We start from the raw sequence: 16,847 nt of genomic DNA, 5'->3' as shown, positions 1-16,847 counted from the left end.
CGTGGACTGTAGCCTACCAGGCTTCTCCATCCATGGGATTCTCCAGGCAAGAATACTGGAGTGGGTTACCATTTCCTTCTGCAGGGGATTTTCCCCACCCAGGGGTGGAACCTCGGTCTCCTGCACTGGAGGCAGACGCTTTACTCTCTGAGCCACCAGGGAAGATCAAAGAGCAAATGTAATCTCTATCAAAATCTCAATGGCATTTTTTTTTCCAGAAAAATTCATTCTAAAATTCCTATGGAATCTCAAGAATCCAAAACAGAAAAATAATTTCAAAAAGTACAAAGTTGGACGACTCAAGCTTTCTGATTTCAAAAAACATACTACAAAACCATAGTAATCAAACAGTGTGATAATGGCATAAAGACAAGTACACCAATGGAATAAAACAGAGAGCCCAGAAACAAACTGTCATTTATATGGGCAAATGATCTTCGACAATGATGCCGAGACCAGTCAACAAGGAAGGGCAGTCTCTTCAACAAACAGTGATGGGAAAACTGCATATTCATATGCCAAAAAAAAAAAAAAAGTTAAACCCTTATCTTGTATACCACATTCAAAAATTAACTTGAAATGAATTAAAGGCCCAAATGTGAAACCCATAACTCTCCAAGAAGATAACAGGGGGAAAGCTTCAAGACACTGGACTTGGCAATTATTTCTTAGATATAACACCAAGAGTAAAGGCTACAAAAACAAAAATAGACAAACAGGACATCAAACTCAAATACTTTTGTGCGTCAGAGGACACACTGAATAGAGTGAAAAGGCAACCTATGGAAATGGAAAAAAAGTACTTGCAAACTTAGCTCCAGTTGCTACAAAATACCACAGATTGGGAGGCTTAAACAACAGACATTTATTTCTCACAGTTCTAGAGGGTAGGAAGTCTAAGATCTGGATGCCAGCATGGTCAGGTTTTTGGTGAGGGCCCTTCTCCCAGCTTGCAAAAGACTATCTTCTTTCTGTACCCTCACATGGCCAAGAGAGAGAAAGCTCTGGTCTGTCTTCCTCTTCCTGGATTTAAAGGGCACTAATCCCATCATAGGAGCTCCACCCTCATGAATCACCTACCTCACAAAGGCCCCACTCCTTAATATCAACACATAATGGTACAGGGTTATGACATATGAATTTTGGAAGGACACAAACATTTAATCCATACTAAATTCTGCCCCTGCCCCCCCCAATTCATATCCTCTTTTCATGTAAATTAAACACACACACACACACACACACACACACACACACACACACAGAAACAACACATTCATTCCATCCCAAGAGCCACAAAAGTCTTAACCCATTTCAACACAGAGTCTAAAATTGCATCTAAATCAGATTTGGGTGAGACTTGAGGTACAATTCATCCTGAGACAAAATTCCTCTCCCACTGTGAACCTGTGAAACCTGTTAAGTTTCATGCTTCCAAACTACAACAGTAAAATAGGCATTAGATATTCTCATTACAAAAGGAAGAAATCAGATGCAAAGGGTGACAGGTCCCAAGGAAGTTCAAAATCTAGCAAGGCAAATACCATTAGATTTTCAGGCCAGAGAATAAGAATATCTTTGGTTCCAGGCTCTGCCCTCTGGACCCTAAGGGGTGTGCCATCACTTCCAAAGACATTCCTTTCGCCTGGCAGAGTCTTATCCATGTGGCTCTGCAGGGCAGAAGTTCCATTCTGTGAAATCAAGGTGGAGGTACCCTGCCCTTCAGGCCTGTGCACTCTGACCCTGTGGTACTAGCAGCCCTGATGACCCTGAGTCACCTTTGGGATACTTCTCTATTCTTGAAGAATAACACATGTTTAAAGCCTTCCTTCATTGCATTCTCCTTGCTTCCTTGAGTCTCACACCTGGCCCTTTAGCCCCACCTGGCAGTGTTTTTAACGGTATAATTCCATCTCTTCCTAGCTTCTGTTGAGATGCTGATTAAGTCCTTGGCTCAGGTCCACACTAATATCCTTATTAAATGGTTGGTGAGCCACACTCTTGGTGTTTTTTCTTCTGAAGGTGCTTTCTCATTTTTGCAACCTGGATAGGCTGATAATTTTCCAAATACTTTTAACTTCTGGTTCTTTTCTGCTTAACAAACCCTTCTTCAATTCATTTCTCTTCTTTCACATTTTCCTATACACCGTCAGAAGGAATCAAGCCACTCCTTCAACACTTTGGTTAGAATCTCCTCAGTTAAATATCTGATTTTATCACTCACAAGTTTCACTTTCCACAAAATGTTAGAACATGAACACAACACCGCCTAGTTCTCCACTCCTTTATAATAGGGATCACCATTTCTCCATTGTTCAATAACAAGTTTCTCATTCTCATCTGGGACCTCCTCAGAATGGCCATTACAGTCTATATTTCTACCAACATTCTGTCCATGATCATTTATGAATTCTCTGAAATGATGGAGCTTTTCTCTTCCAGCTCTCCTCTCTTCTTTCTAAGCTCTCACTATTTGCCATTAGCAGTCCCTTAATGACAACTTTGGGCTCCCCTGGTGGCTCAGTTGGTAAAGAATTTGCCTCCAAAACTTAGTCAACTCTCCATGAACTTGGGAGTAACTAGTTAATGCAGTAGTTCTTGGGTTCCTCAGACTCAGAGCCTACCTTAATATAATCACATATTTTGAGATATCCCTTTCCTATTCTGAAATGAAATTCACAGGTAATGCAATCTAACTATACAGATAAAAAATAAATGTGAAATACCACCTGTCATATGAAAGAGAAATATAAATAATATAACCTGATATGTATATCAACACATACATGGCTAAACTGGAAGATAAATTCTACAAATTTCCAAAACACTTCATGGGGAGGAAAACTACGCTGGGTGAGACCACTTAGTGCTCTATTCTCCCTGGTGCTGGATGGTGCAACAAGTGATTGACAAGTAAGTTCTTCGTGACTTAGAGCAGGTTACTTTTTTCTCTGAGCTGGAGTGTCCTCATACTGAAATGAGGACACTGCTTACTTCACAGGAATGCTGCCTGTATCACTTAACATTACATACAAAGCACTCAGGACCACATCTAGCCCACAGTAGGATCTCAGTGCATGTTGATTCTCATCATTTCTTTCTTGGAGGAGTCAAAGTTACTGTGGGTCCAAGGGTTATTTGTCCTCTTTGCAAGGGATACCTGATTGGGTTTAGTGTCCTACTGTGGGAAATGAGAAGTGGGAGTAATTCAAAGACCAAAATGTTAAAGAAACAGTGACTTTTACTGCTCTCCACTGCTCCCGCCCCTTCTCCAAGTAGGTGAAATTAACATGGGTCAAATACATGGGTTAAACTGCCGTTCCTTCTCCCCAGCCCAGTCTTTTCATGCTAGGGACCTTAGTTCCATTCAGTTGCGTTCAACTTTTTGCAACCCCATGGACTGCAGCACACCCTTTTCTGGCACATACGTCAAGTTTGTCCAGCCTCTACCCATTCAGTTCAGTTCAGTTCAGTCGCTCAGTCATGTCCGACTCTTTGCGATCCCATGAATCGCAGCATGCCAGGCCTCCCTGTCCATCACCAACTCCCGGAGTTCATTCAAACTCACATCCATTGAACCGGTGATGCCATCCAGCCATCTCATCCTCTGTCATCCCTTCTCCTCCTGCCCCCAATTCCTCCCAGCATCAGAGTCTTTTCTAATGAGTCAACTCTTCACATGAGGTGGCCAAACTCTACCCATCACCCAGTTCCAAAGCCACTTGCACATTTTTAGATAAATATGTTACCATTGCACTCTACTTATCATACCAATTACTGTCTTAGCTTGTGCTACTGGAATAAAATACCATAGACTGGGTGGCTTAAACACCACACACTTATTTCTCACAGTTCTTGGAGGCTGAGTGTCCAAGATTAGGTGCCAGCACAGATTCTTGGTGAGGGCCCTCTTCCTGGCCTGCAAATGGCTACTCTCTTGCTGTATCTTCTGTGTCTTATAAGAATTAGTGAATCCATCATGAGACCTCCAGCCTCATGACTCCATCTAAGCTTAATAATCTTCCAAAGACTCCACCTCCAAAAACAATCACATTGAGGTTTAGGGCTTCAAGATGTGAGTTTGTGTGGGCGGGTGGGGGGAGGAGATATTCGGTTACAACACTACTAGGTTTAGGAACAGTACTGTTTTCTCACTCAGTCCCTGTCATAATTCTGAAACTGTACCAGTTTCCTTGTGCATACATTTTACCAAAGTTTCTCTTCCTAACCTTTTTATTAACAGCCATCCATTCTACATGAACTTGTTCTATTTTAATGATGCTGCTGTCATAATGATAACAGTCGAGACCTAGAAGCCAAGGTAGATAACTCATGGAAATAAGCTTGGCCGGGGGTTTGAAACTTCAGCTCTACTTGTTCAAAAACGATGTGGGAAAATACAAAGAAAGATCCTACTTGGATTACAGCCAGAGTGTAACTGACAGACACATAGGAAAATTATGTACATTTATTAATATATTGAGAAATCCAATTTTTTTTTTGGTCTTTTGCCTTGTCTAAATCAATGAAACTAAAAATTATAGGATTCCAAGGCCACACATGAAATCACAAGGCTTTTATACACTCCAAGGTAGATTTAGTACATTTAAATCTACATTTTAGGATTACTTGAAAATATACATATGAAAAAACATCAGGTAAAAATATTAAAATTACAGTAGCAACTATATTAAGATAGTGGAATTACAGTATTTTTTTCTCTATTTTGTCAACTGTTTTGTAATATGGCTATGGTTTTTTCACTTTTATCAAAATTCTGATTTAAAAATGAACGGTCTTGAGAAGCCACAACTTCTCAAGGCAACTACAGAGTTGCATCCAGCTGTAATAAACTATCTAAATATCCTTTCAGGGAAATTTCAAGAAATTCTGCTTGAACTTGGACTTTTATCCAAATTACTAATTCATCTTATGAACTGATATCCTAAAATGTACTTTTCCAATTTAGATCCTATTTTTTTTCAAATGTCTCGATTTTTTACTTTCTAAACTTGACTACATTAGATTAAAAAAGAGGAGGGGGAGCATTTTAAAATCCCCCTGCAGTGAAACTTACCGAGATGAAAGTCACAGAAACCACTATGCAAAATCATCTTATTATTTCTTACCACCACCCCAAAACAAACATTTCACAGATCTGGCAATAAGTACATGATGTTAGATTATATTTTTCCTAAGACTAATTATAATTAATTCAATTACCCTGTTTGATGTTAATGGTACTCCAGAAGAGTGACTCTTAAAAATATGTGTAATTTGGGACTTCCTTGGTGGTCCAGTGGTCGAGAATCCACCTTGCAACGCAGAGGATGCAAGTTCAATCCCTGGTCAGGGAACTAAGATCCCACATGTGGCAGGGAACTGAGCCTATACATGGCAACTAGAGAGTCTGTGCACCACAAGTAAAGATCCTGCAAGATGCAACTAAGACCTGACACAGCCAGGGCTTCGCTGGTGCTCAGCGGTAAGGAATTCACCTGCCAATGCAGGAGACACAGGTTCGATCCCTGGTCTGGAAAGATACCACATGCCATGGAGCAACTAAGCTCACATTTCGTAACTACTGGGGCTGCGGTTTAGAGCCTGGGAACCGCAACTACTGAAGCCTGTGCACCAGTGTCTCCTGCTTGCCAGGCAGATTCTTTACCGCTGAACTACCTGGGAAGCCTGTATGAGGTTTAGGGGAGTGGTTTAAATATAACTGTGTAGACTGGTGAGTGTCTTGCTTTTTCATGTAAAATGTCTTAAGAGTTTTCTAAAGAAGTATATCTGTATCTACTCCATCCTTTTTCATGACTGTCTAATATTCTACCAGGAGGGTACACTATAATTCCAATGATGAGCACAACATGCTTTCATCTTTCTTCATGTATTTCCCTTTCTTCAAGGAAAAATCATGTAATATTCTCTATGAAGCTATGACATTATTTCTGTATTACAGATACACAGAAATGAAACTTTAGAAGTACACACTTTTTGCTCAGTCATGTCTGACTCTTTGCGACCCCATGGACTGTAGCCCACCAGGCTCCTCCATCCATGGGATTCTCCAGGCAAGAATACTGGAGTGGGGTGCCATTTCCTTCTCCAGGGGATCTTCCCAACCCAGGGATCGAACCCAGGTCTCCCGCATTGCAGGCAGACGCTTTAACCTCTGAGCCATCAGGGAAGCCTTCAAAATTGATAGATATAGCTAAACTTCTACCCTAAAAAGATAAAACTGTTCATACTCGAAATTCAACAGTTTGAGTGGCTACTTTCCAATCTGATACTTAGCTGAGGTTTTCCAATTTTTGCCAATTAACAAAGATTTAAAAACATCTTATCTCATCGATGTTTTGAATTTCTCTTATTATTGGTGTGTTTGAGTATCTCTTCAAAACTGTATAGGCTTTATTTCTACTTCTATGAATTTCCTACTTACATCCTTTCTCATTTTCTACCAGGTTGATTTGTAGGCACACCTTATATACCTTGAATATTACTTTGTCTATTACATGTCAAATATTTTAGCGCAAGCCACCATGCTTGTCTTTTTTAATGCCATTTAAGTTTGACATCTCATTTGAAATGGCTTTCACTGCCCTGAAATTTTTTAAAACTTAATTTCTTCCAAAATTTTTGCCACTTTATTTTTTACTTACTGAATGTATTTAGTCCAACTGGAACTTCGTTTTGAGAGTGCCACAAAGTGAGTACTTAAATGATCTTTACCTCAACAGAACAGCCAATTGGCTGGCATCATTTATAGACTAGCTCTTCCACTACTCGTTTATCATATAACAAATTCTTCTGTAACCATGGAGCTCCTCCTGAATTCCTTATTCTGTTCCTTTGATCAACATGCTCATTCCTACTCCAAACTCTTTATTAATAATTATAATTTTACAGCATTTTTTTTATCTTTGAAAACAAAAGGTAAATTCCCTTTGGTTATGCTTCATATTGAAACGTATCTGTCCATTCTGGTGCACTTTTTTAAAAATATAAATTTATTTTAATTGGAGGTTAATTACTTTACAATATTGTATTGGTTTTGCCATACATCAACATGAATCCACCACAGGTGTACACGTGTTCCCCATCCTGAACCCCTCTCCCACTTCCCTCCCCGTACCATCCCTCTGGGTCATCCCAGTGCACCAGTCCCAAGCATCCAGTATCATGCATCGAACCTGGACTGGCAATTCATGTCATATGATATTATAAATGTTTCAATGCCATTCTCCCAAATCATCGCACCCTCTCCCTCTCCCACAGAGTCCGAAAGACTGGTGCACTTTCTCAAAACTTGAAACATCAGTTGGTCAAATCCCATTTTAAAAATTCTGTTGGATTTCTAATTAGGATTACACTGTCTTTACTGATTAACTTGGTAATTAAGTTCTCACAGTCAGGAATATACTATTATTCTATTAGTTTAAGATCTTCTTGTACTTTTTTTCTTCAGATGGTGCAACATATTTCTAAAAATTTCTTAAGTATTTTATAATTTAGGCTTCTACTTTTCTTACTGTTTTTCACAGTTGGTTATTGCTGGTTTATAAGAAAGCTAATGAATCTTCTAAGTTTATCTGATAGCCACTTGGTTTACTGAAATCTCTTTTTGATTTAAATAATTTTCTGTTGCCTGTCTTACATTTTCTAAGTAGATAATTGTATCAACTGCAAATAGTAACTATAATATATTCCACCTCACTCCTCTTCCCCAGTATTTAGAGGTTATTTTTCTTGTTTCTTAATGTACTGGCTACTTTGACCAATGTTCCCTTCTTTTAATGAAAATACTTCTAATAGTTCACTATGACATTTAATACAGGTTTCTGGTAGTCTCTTTACAATATTATTTTTGGTTGATAAAAAGTTGTCAGGGATAACCAAATTTTAGAAAATGATTTCTTTTTTTAACATCAAAGAGGGAAACATACACTTTCCTCCATTAACCTATTAATATAGTGAATTACATTAATATATTTCCTAATACTGAATCAATATTACACTCCTGGAATTCTACGTATCAGAACTGGTATGATTCAAAGCTAGGCTCTGGAGTCAGATGCCTGGGTTCAAATTCCAAATCTTTCACTAACTAGTTATATGATTTTAAGCAAGTTATTTAACTTCTTTGTGCTTCAGTTTCTTCATTTTAAAAATGATGACCATAATATCTACCTCAAAGAGTTGTTTTAAGGATTAAGTAAACTAATATATATAAAGTTGTTTACAACAGTATACAGAATACAGAAAGCATTTAATACATAAATAATTGTTACCATTTACTGAGTGCCTTACATTTGCCAGCCAAAAGGTATGCAGCATTACAGGGGTCAGCAAACTAAGACCTGTGCACTGAATCTGGCCTCCTGCCAGCTTTTATTGGAATGCAGTTATACCCAATATTTATAATTTATCTATGGCTATTTGTAAGGCTCCTAAACCACAGTTAAGTAGTTGCAACAGAGTTCATATGGCCACAAAGCCTAAAATACTTACTATCTGCTCCTTTACAGAAAAAAAACAAAACAAAACTGCCAACCTGTGAAGCACTCTTCAAACTCAGAGTTCAGTCTAACAGGTGAGACAGTCAAGTTAAAATATATATACACATATATATATATGCTACAGGATGTTATGTACACAATCATGATATTCTGAGCATACTGTGGAAACATACGGCAGTTCAGTACTAAACTACAGAAAGGATTCACACAAGAGAAGAGAGATAAAAGAAGAGGTATTTTATTTACTTTTCATTTTAAAATATTTTTATATGCCTTTCTCTCTTATCCAACTGTGTGAATTGCTACACAAAAGGAATACAATGTTGATTTCTGTGACATTCATATTCTAAGTATCCAGAACATTTAAGCTTTTAAACAAATGATAGATATATAAGTGAATGGTGAAAACAAGAATTTGGATACCTAACAACGATTAGAAATGCCTATCAAAGGTCTAGATATAAGTATCCCACGGCAAGTATTTTACTTGTCATGTTAAATAGGCTCTTTTTAAATCCCTGTAACAGCTAATTCTAGGAGACAGATCCCTGTATTACCCCTCTTTAAAGTAAGGAAACTAAGGTAAAGTAATATGTTCATGTTCATAACAGCCAGTAAAGGAAGAAGTCAACAAAGAAACCTATACCTGCCTAACGTAAAATACATGCTGTTTATACTACAAAGTTGGCAAGTGGTGGGAAATGGATATAGTCAAAGAATTTATTGTTGTTTAGTTGCTAAGTCATGTCCGACTCTTTGAGACCTCATGGACTGTAATCGGCCAGGCTCCTCTGCTCATGGGATTTCCCAGGCAAGAACACTAGAGTGGGTAGCCATTTCCTTCTCCAGGAGATCTTCCCGACCCAGGGACCAAACGTGCATCTCCCGCATTGCAGGCAGATTCTTTACCACTGAGCCACCCAAGAAGCCCAGCCACAGGATATCATCAGAGTACAAACTCTTAAGATAAAGACAGAATACTTTATAATTGACACAGCAGGAACTGTAGTGTAGTTTAATTTCTAAAACTGAGCAATGATTTAAATAAATTTGTATTTTTGAAGGAATAGTCTGGAAGCAGCCTGAAGATGAACTAGAGGGACAGCTGCCCACACATTCTACCCAAAGTCTACTCTGTCACACACATTAGACCAGTTTTGGTCAGGTTCAAGTAATTGATAAAAAAATATGATTCTAGCACACTATGGCTTTTGAAGAATAATGATCTGAAGTATTGGCAAGAGCTAGTCCTAATACACAAGAAACAAAAATATATTTCATAAACCACTAACTAAAATGTAAGGGAAAATATATATTGCAAATGAAAATATTACATAAAAAAAAATTAAGTCTAAGAATGAAACTGTGATTGAGAATGGCTGTCACAAGAAAGACTCACAGACTTAAGAGAATGAATTTATGGTTACCGAGGGGAAGGATGGGAGGGAGAGATGCAATGGAAGTCTGGGATTGACATGTATACACCGCTATATATAAAATAGATAAACACCAAGGACCTCCTGTACAACAAGGGAACACTGCTCAATACTCTGTAACAACATAAATGAGAAAAGAATTTGAAAAAGAATAGACCCGTGTATAATTGCTCTCTCTGCTGTACACCCGAAGCTAACATAGCATTGTCAATCAGCTATGCTCCAATTAAAAAAAACCTTTGGAAAACAAAAAAGAATGGCTATCACAAGCCAACCAAAAAATTTAGAGAATGAAAACATAATAAAATCACAAAAAATTACATCTTCACTTTTATTTTCATTTACGCCAATCTAAAGACAAATGGATTTTGAAGTAAATGAAATCATTACTCCCTTCAAGCTAGATCTCAACAAAAGTACACAGTTGTATTTGACATCTATTCCTGCAAAGAAAGCATATAATTACTTTTTAAAGAAATGTCTTAACTGTGCTTTAAAATGTACTTAAACATCTGTTTAGAACTGCCAGAGAAGTAGGCAGATTTTTTTTCCTCCTCACTAGGGAATTGGATTTCACTAAGAAATCACTTAAATTGTTTAAATTGTTCTGTTCAAATATATGTTAAAATGTGGATTCTAAAGAAGGAAAGCAGAACACGGTAACTTTCAGACATTTTTGATAGAGTCTGATTAACAATCTATCAAATGCAGAGATCTTTTACACCGAGGTTTATTTCAAAGCACATATCATACTTACTTTGTATTTCCAACAACTAGCACATAAGCAATCTCAAGAAGTGAGGCAGGAAGAGATAGAAGTCAATCAGAATAGCTTCATCTATAAAATGAGAGTACTACCACATATCTGGCAGTCTATATGGGATTTAAAAAATATAATCAACTTTCCAGTCAGAGTTCAAGTGGATCTTATTACTATATATACAGAAATAGTCATCTACTTGAAAAAAAAAAAAAAACACATAAGGAATTCACTTTTGCATATTTCTATCCCACTGTGGAAAGACTAGCTGAATTTCCTTGGAATAGATCAGTATTCTCCTGCAAAGAGGAACACAGGCATTGGATAGGGACAATGAAAGATTAATAAGAATGGAAAGAAAGCTTTTAAAATGTGCACTCTCTTTGCCAAGAAGGCAGTTAAAAGTTTTGAGTAAACTAAATGTTTACTGGAATACTATTATTTACAGAACTTTGGAGGATAAAGCTTGAACTTATTTCTGGTATTACTAAAAAAAGGTTGCATTGCTTGCAATGTAAAAACATATGGTACATTAATACCATCATGGTTTCCAACATCTCTTTGGGTGCTCACGATATTTCTGTGGGGAAAATAGGATATATATTACTCTCCATTTTAAGAACTGGGAACCCAAGACTGAAAAATAAAACACGTAATCTGAAATCATATGGCCAATAAGGGTAAAGTTGGAACTAAAATCCAAAGTACTTTTATCTCCTATCTAGGAAACGGAAACAGCTGGAATAACGAAGCTGTTTCAAATACTGACAAAAGTGGGGTGGCAGAGTGAACTGTTAATTTCTCCTTAAAGCGAAATTTAAAAAGCTGAACTTTTATTATGTAGCAATTCATGACGGCTTGAAATTTAGTTCAAAAGGTCTATAATGCCTTAAAACTGAAAACAGTAAACACATACACAAAGTATGGAAAATGCTAGTACAAGTAAAAGGGCAAGAGTTAACTTCAGTTTGGGGGTTTTGTTGGTTTGTCTGCTTTCAATGTCTTTAAGAGGAAAAAAAGAAACTCTATTGATTTTACCCAGACAGCTCTCCATCTTATATATCTTTACTTTTCCCAACACCCAGTGCTATCTCTGACATACAGAATGTATTCACTAATACCTACTGATTCAAATAAACTTCTCATGATATATTCTTACTTTCTTGGTAAGACAAAATACAGAGTAACCCTAGCCAATTTTATTCATGCAACCATAACCTGAAGCACCACTATTTATCTGGTAATGGTACATGAAACACAATGTGCTGAAGGAAATAGAACTGGCGAAACACACACCTATAAATTTAGAAACTTCAAAAGAGATATTTCATGTAGAGGAATTTTCAAAATAACTGATACTTACCCTTTAAATCACTGTAACTTATCTTTAAACAATCACAATGAAAATATTTTAAAAGAGATTTCTAGGTCTTTTTTCTCTGCCTCAATCTACATGTGATACAATCTTTTCTTGATGACTCAAGCTCATCAATGTGAATGTCAATTATGTGACTCTCGGAGTTACTGAGGGATGTTGCAACTGCTCTTCTCTTTACTAACTCCTTAACTACTTTTACAGACACTGTTTCCTGCTGCGTGTTCCCCAGTTGTCACAGGCCAGCAGCATCCCACCCAAGGCTTCTACAACGACAGTTGTAGTTTAAAAAATGTACAACCTGAATAGGCAGTTGATATACTTAACCCTATTCAGATGCTAAATCAAGCCCTGGAGTAGCTATTTTCACTGCTCTAAGGACTAGCTCAAAGGCTTTTCTTCTTTCACTTCCTAGTTCTGAAACTCAGTCTAGGCAGTTGCTAGAAGTCTGGTCACAAAATAACAATTACAATAGAAGTTATTTCTGCCTGTTCTCTTTATTTCTATTTTAACATATGGAAAAACATAAATGATACTCAAAACACACAAAACAACCATGTAGGCAAATGATGTAAGGCAGCTCACATTATGTGCTATATGGACAATTAACTAGCCAATTATTAGCCAACAGTCAGCAAAGTAGGCCCACTGGTCAAATTCTGCGATTGGAAGAAAACAAATAAAAAAGGATATTCAACAGAGACTATAAGTGGCCCACAAGGCCTAAAGTATTAGCTATCTGGCACTCTACAGAAAGTCCGCTGATCCCTGATCTAAGCTATAACAAACACACACATATAAAATATATAAGCTATTCCTCAAACATAAAGCTTAAGTTATTAATATGTCGAGGTAGATGCAGCATTCTTCCAGTGATGGCTTCACAATGACACAGGCAAACTGTCCTGTCCAGCCCTGCCTATTCCTTTCTTGACCATGTTACGGCGCTTTTAGCCAAAATCTTGACTTGAACCTTCTTTTCTTCTTCCTCCTGATACTTATTCTCTCAGACTGGTCTCCTTGAATGTCCTTCCTTTTGCTTGATCCCGAAATCCTTCCTAAGATTCAAGTCTGACTTCTTCTGAATGCCTTCCAAGATCATTCCTGCCCTCAGTAGCCTCACTTTCCTTTAAATTCCAGTTCTTGCCACATAATTTAATAAGGCCATCTTGTATTTTTTGTTAAGGATTTCTTGTGTGTTAGTCTAGTATCCCCAACTAGTCTGTAAGCTACTTGAAGGAAGGAAACACATCCTATTGCTTTTGTATCCCCACTTTAATAGCTCACCATCCTCTGAGCATGTCATCTCTCCAGAGATGACACATTCAACTCTCTATCTTGAGAAAAAAAAGCCCGAGGCCTGGTAATGGATGATAAGTGATTGGAAATATCAAAGGAAGACACGTACAAAGGAACTTGATGTAAGACCATAGATTACACCACAAACTTATAAAGTATATGTGAAAGGTAAGCGAAACTACCACAGTGGGAGGGTGGAGATAAGATCAAGGGATAAAGAGGCCACAGCATAACACTCTGAAATAAAATGAGGCCAAAATATTAAGAAAATAGTAAAAGCTCCCAAAACCGGTTAAAAAAAAATTGTCTGTTACCATTATCGGTCATTCATTTCTTTTAAGCAAGCAGCTCTCGACACTGATATCCACAGGGGCCATTTTTCTTTTTCTTTTTGCAATGTGATAAACAGAAGCACTGAAAAAGACTCAGTGGAATTGCAGGCAGAGCATTCTAAACCTTTGGATTTACAATATTGTGAATTTATTTGAAATCTGCTAGAGACTGCTCGGGGGAAAAAAGCAATCATTTATCTTTTGATCACCTGGCTAATAAAACTGGAAATCATATGCATAGCCCTACATCATTCTCAAAGACATCACCTAGACTCATTTTCATAGAAAAATGCCCCAAGAACATTAAAAAAAAAAAAAACCTTTAGGTTATCTCATCAAACTGTATTTTAAAAATACAGGCAAAATAGATGCACAAGCCTTGGGTATATACATATTAAAATAGACAAATTTTTTTAAACAGACATAACAATTAACCATCAATCTAAACTAAAATTATAAATTAAATGCTCTTCACCCAAGTAAAGCTACAAAAGATGATGAGAATATTAATCATGCATCCCTGTTCTTTCCTGGGTTTTGTAGCCTCTAAATCCTGACCTCTGCCTGGCTGGTTAGAGAAGAGGAAGAAATTTTTTCTTAGTCAGTAATAAAATATGTTCAACAGTATACCATAGAACTTTAAAAATTAGAACATAATTATTAAATGCAAGGGAAAATAAATCAGCTTTCAGTTACTCATATAAAGGGGGAAAGTGATGACACAGACGACATCAAAAGGTAATTCTAAATCTGTTTTTTTGAATGCATATCATTAATTTAGGAGAAGTAAATTACTCCTATGTTTGATTGAAACCAATGTTAACTAACAGTTAATTTTTCCTAAACAGTCAATGACTTTTGAAGGTTCAGACAAAATGGAAAAAGAGGGAGTTCATTCAGAAGCATACAGGTGGTTAAAAGCAGCCAGCCTGAGATAAAAAAATTTTCAGTGAACCTACCCAAGAAAACTGAGAGAGGTTCTCTGAAAGGAAAAAAGAAAATTTCATAAAATTTACTATGATAGTGCTAAAATTCAGAAACAAAATTATTTATAAAAATTTTAACAAATTTTTTTCCCTGTCAAGTCAGTATCCTCTCTTCCCACTAACTGGTATAAGCGGTGATGGCAAGAATTATCAGTGGGTTAAGAAGCTGAAAGCAAAATTTTAGGCACTACATTATAGAAGATGTGTTACAACCAATCCCTTTTATCACTGTTTTAAGTCCACCATCTGTCTCAGTGTGCACTTTTATCTCATTACTTGAGCAAAATCAAATCAACCGAGAAAATATCAAAAAGGCAGGAGACTCATTTCTCTGGACTATTTTTAGGTGATTTAAAAGCTTACACGATGGCAAGAACTACAGATTTAGCAAATACACAAAAACTAAATATTTATCCAAATACAAGATCATAGCCATAAGACTCAATTAGTTTCTGCCTAACATATGGCTCCAACTCCTGGGTGGCATATGTTTAGCACTAGTGCTGGTACTATCATGGTGATAAAATATTATAGTAACAGTTCAACTTTTCATTCTTATAGTACAGAAAAATACCAATTTTGCTTTCTAGAACTAAAAACACGGAAAGAAGCAAAATCGTTTTGCCGCTCAATTTCGAGTCCACAAACCTACATGCACATGAGCTTTACATTCAAAAAAAAAAAAAAAATCCCGTCAGCCTGATATTCTTAGTTAATAGATGCTCAGACGCAAAGGTGTCCAAAGGAACTTATATGAAATTTCACAAAAGAAAATCCCGAATTTACGATTCCTAGCACCCCCACTATGCACCCCCTACCCCTACAAAAAAAAAAAAAAACAAGGTTTTTTTTTTTTAACGCTAACAATTTAATAAAAGAACGACTAACAAACATTAATTAAAATAACCGCTTTTCTGCCCGCGATTTTACGGCTAAATTATGAGTTCATTTTCCTTTACCTAACACATGACGTCCTTCCACCGCCGTGTCAAAAGTTCAAAGATCCAGGTTGTTAAACAGGGCGAGGACTGCAGCCTGGAGTCCAACCCCCGCCCGCGACTGAACAGGTGGTTAACTCAGCCCGCTGAGGAACGGCCAGGTACCGGCACCAGCCAATAAGATCAAACACACCGGGCCGGGTTTTCGAGGTTTGAACCCCAACAGGCGCGGGGGGAGAGTCTCTTGAGAGGGGCGTTCAAGTTCGGCGGCCGCCGGGCGGCCACAAGCCCGGGCGCTGCGGACGCTCGGCGATCCTCTCCGGGAGGGCTCCGGCACTCGACCCCCGCGCCGCCAGGAGCGGCGCTGCTCGCCGCGGGCCGCCGGCCAGGGGGGGCGGAGGGAGGACCGCCCGCGCCCCCGCGCCGCCTCCGCGGGCTGGTGGCGGGGCCGTGGCCGCGCCCCCGCGAGCGCCTCCCGGAGAGACTCGGGCCCGGCAGGTGCCCGACGAGCGGATGCGTCCCGCCCGCGGCCCACCCCCCCCGCTCGGCAGAGCGCGCGCCCCCAGGACGGGGTGGGCCGCGCCCCTCGACGGGCCCGAACCCCCGCTCGGAGCCCCGGCCCTTCACACTCAGCCTAACGGTTTCCGTGACGCCTGCCCCGGGGCGCGACGGGACCGGGACGCCGCAGTCTCGCCCGCCTTTCCCGAAGGGAGCGCCCGCGCTCTCACCTCCGAGTCACGCCGCTCTGAGGCGGAGGAAGGCGGCGACCCCGGTGCCTCTTCTTCGGGTTCCTGATCGTCCTCGCTCCACCTCAGCGGCAGGGCCAGCTCTCGGGGCCGCCGCAGCCGCCGGCGCACTGACTGTTGGGGTGGTTTCCCGGCAGTGACGGCGCCGCCTCAGCCCCGCTCCTCGCTCCCTCTCCGCGTAGCTCCCGCTTTCTGTTTCACCCGAGGGACCGCGAACGCCGCCGCCGCCATGCTTACTACGGAGCCGGGAGGAGGAGCCCGGAGTCGGCTCGCCGAGTGCGGCTGCGCGAGCCCCGCCGACGGCGCCCCCGGCCGGCCCGGACCCCGCGTCCCCGCCCCGCGCCCGCGCCCGCCGCCCGGCGGGTCTTGCCTCGGAGCGCCGGGCGGCCGAGTAGCCCCACCTCGCCGCAACCCCGGACGCCCACCGCCCTCTCGGGCTCCGGGCTCTCTCCC

At 39.6% G+C, this 16,847-nt stretch overlaps 1 protein-coding gene across 1 annotated transcript in view; it reads right to left on the bottom strand.

Annotated features, from left to right (window-relative positions):
* Positions 1–16,421, bottom strand: part of FNDC3A (fibronectin type III domain containing 3A) — a 111,059-nt gene extending 94,638 nt beyond the window's left edge. Inside the window, exon 1 of the mRNA XM_052650072.1 lies at positions 16,377–16,421. The gene's annotated coding sequence lies outside the window, so the exon portion shown is untranslated. The remainder of the gene's footprint in view (positions 1–16,376) is intronic.
* Positions 16,422–16,847: the final 426 nt, after the last annotated feature.

The sequence above is a fragment of the Budorcas taxicolor genome, chromosome 12 (assembly GCF_023091745.1).
Source record: "Budorcas taxicolor isolate Tak-1 chromosome 12, Takin1.1, whole genome shotgun sequence".
Lineage (NCBI taxonomy): Eukaryota > Metazoa > Chordata > Mammalia > Artiodactyla > Bovidae > Budorcas > Budorcas taxicolor.
The sequence above is the reverse complement of the archived record's forward strand: the minus strand, read 5'-3'. Positions and strand labels throughout refer to the sequence as shown.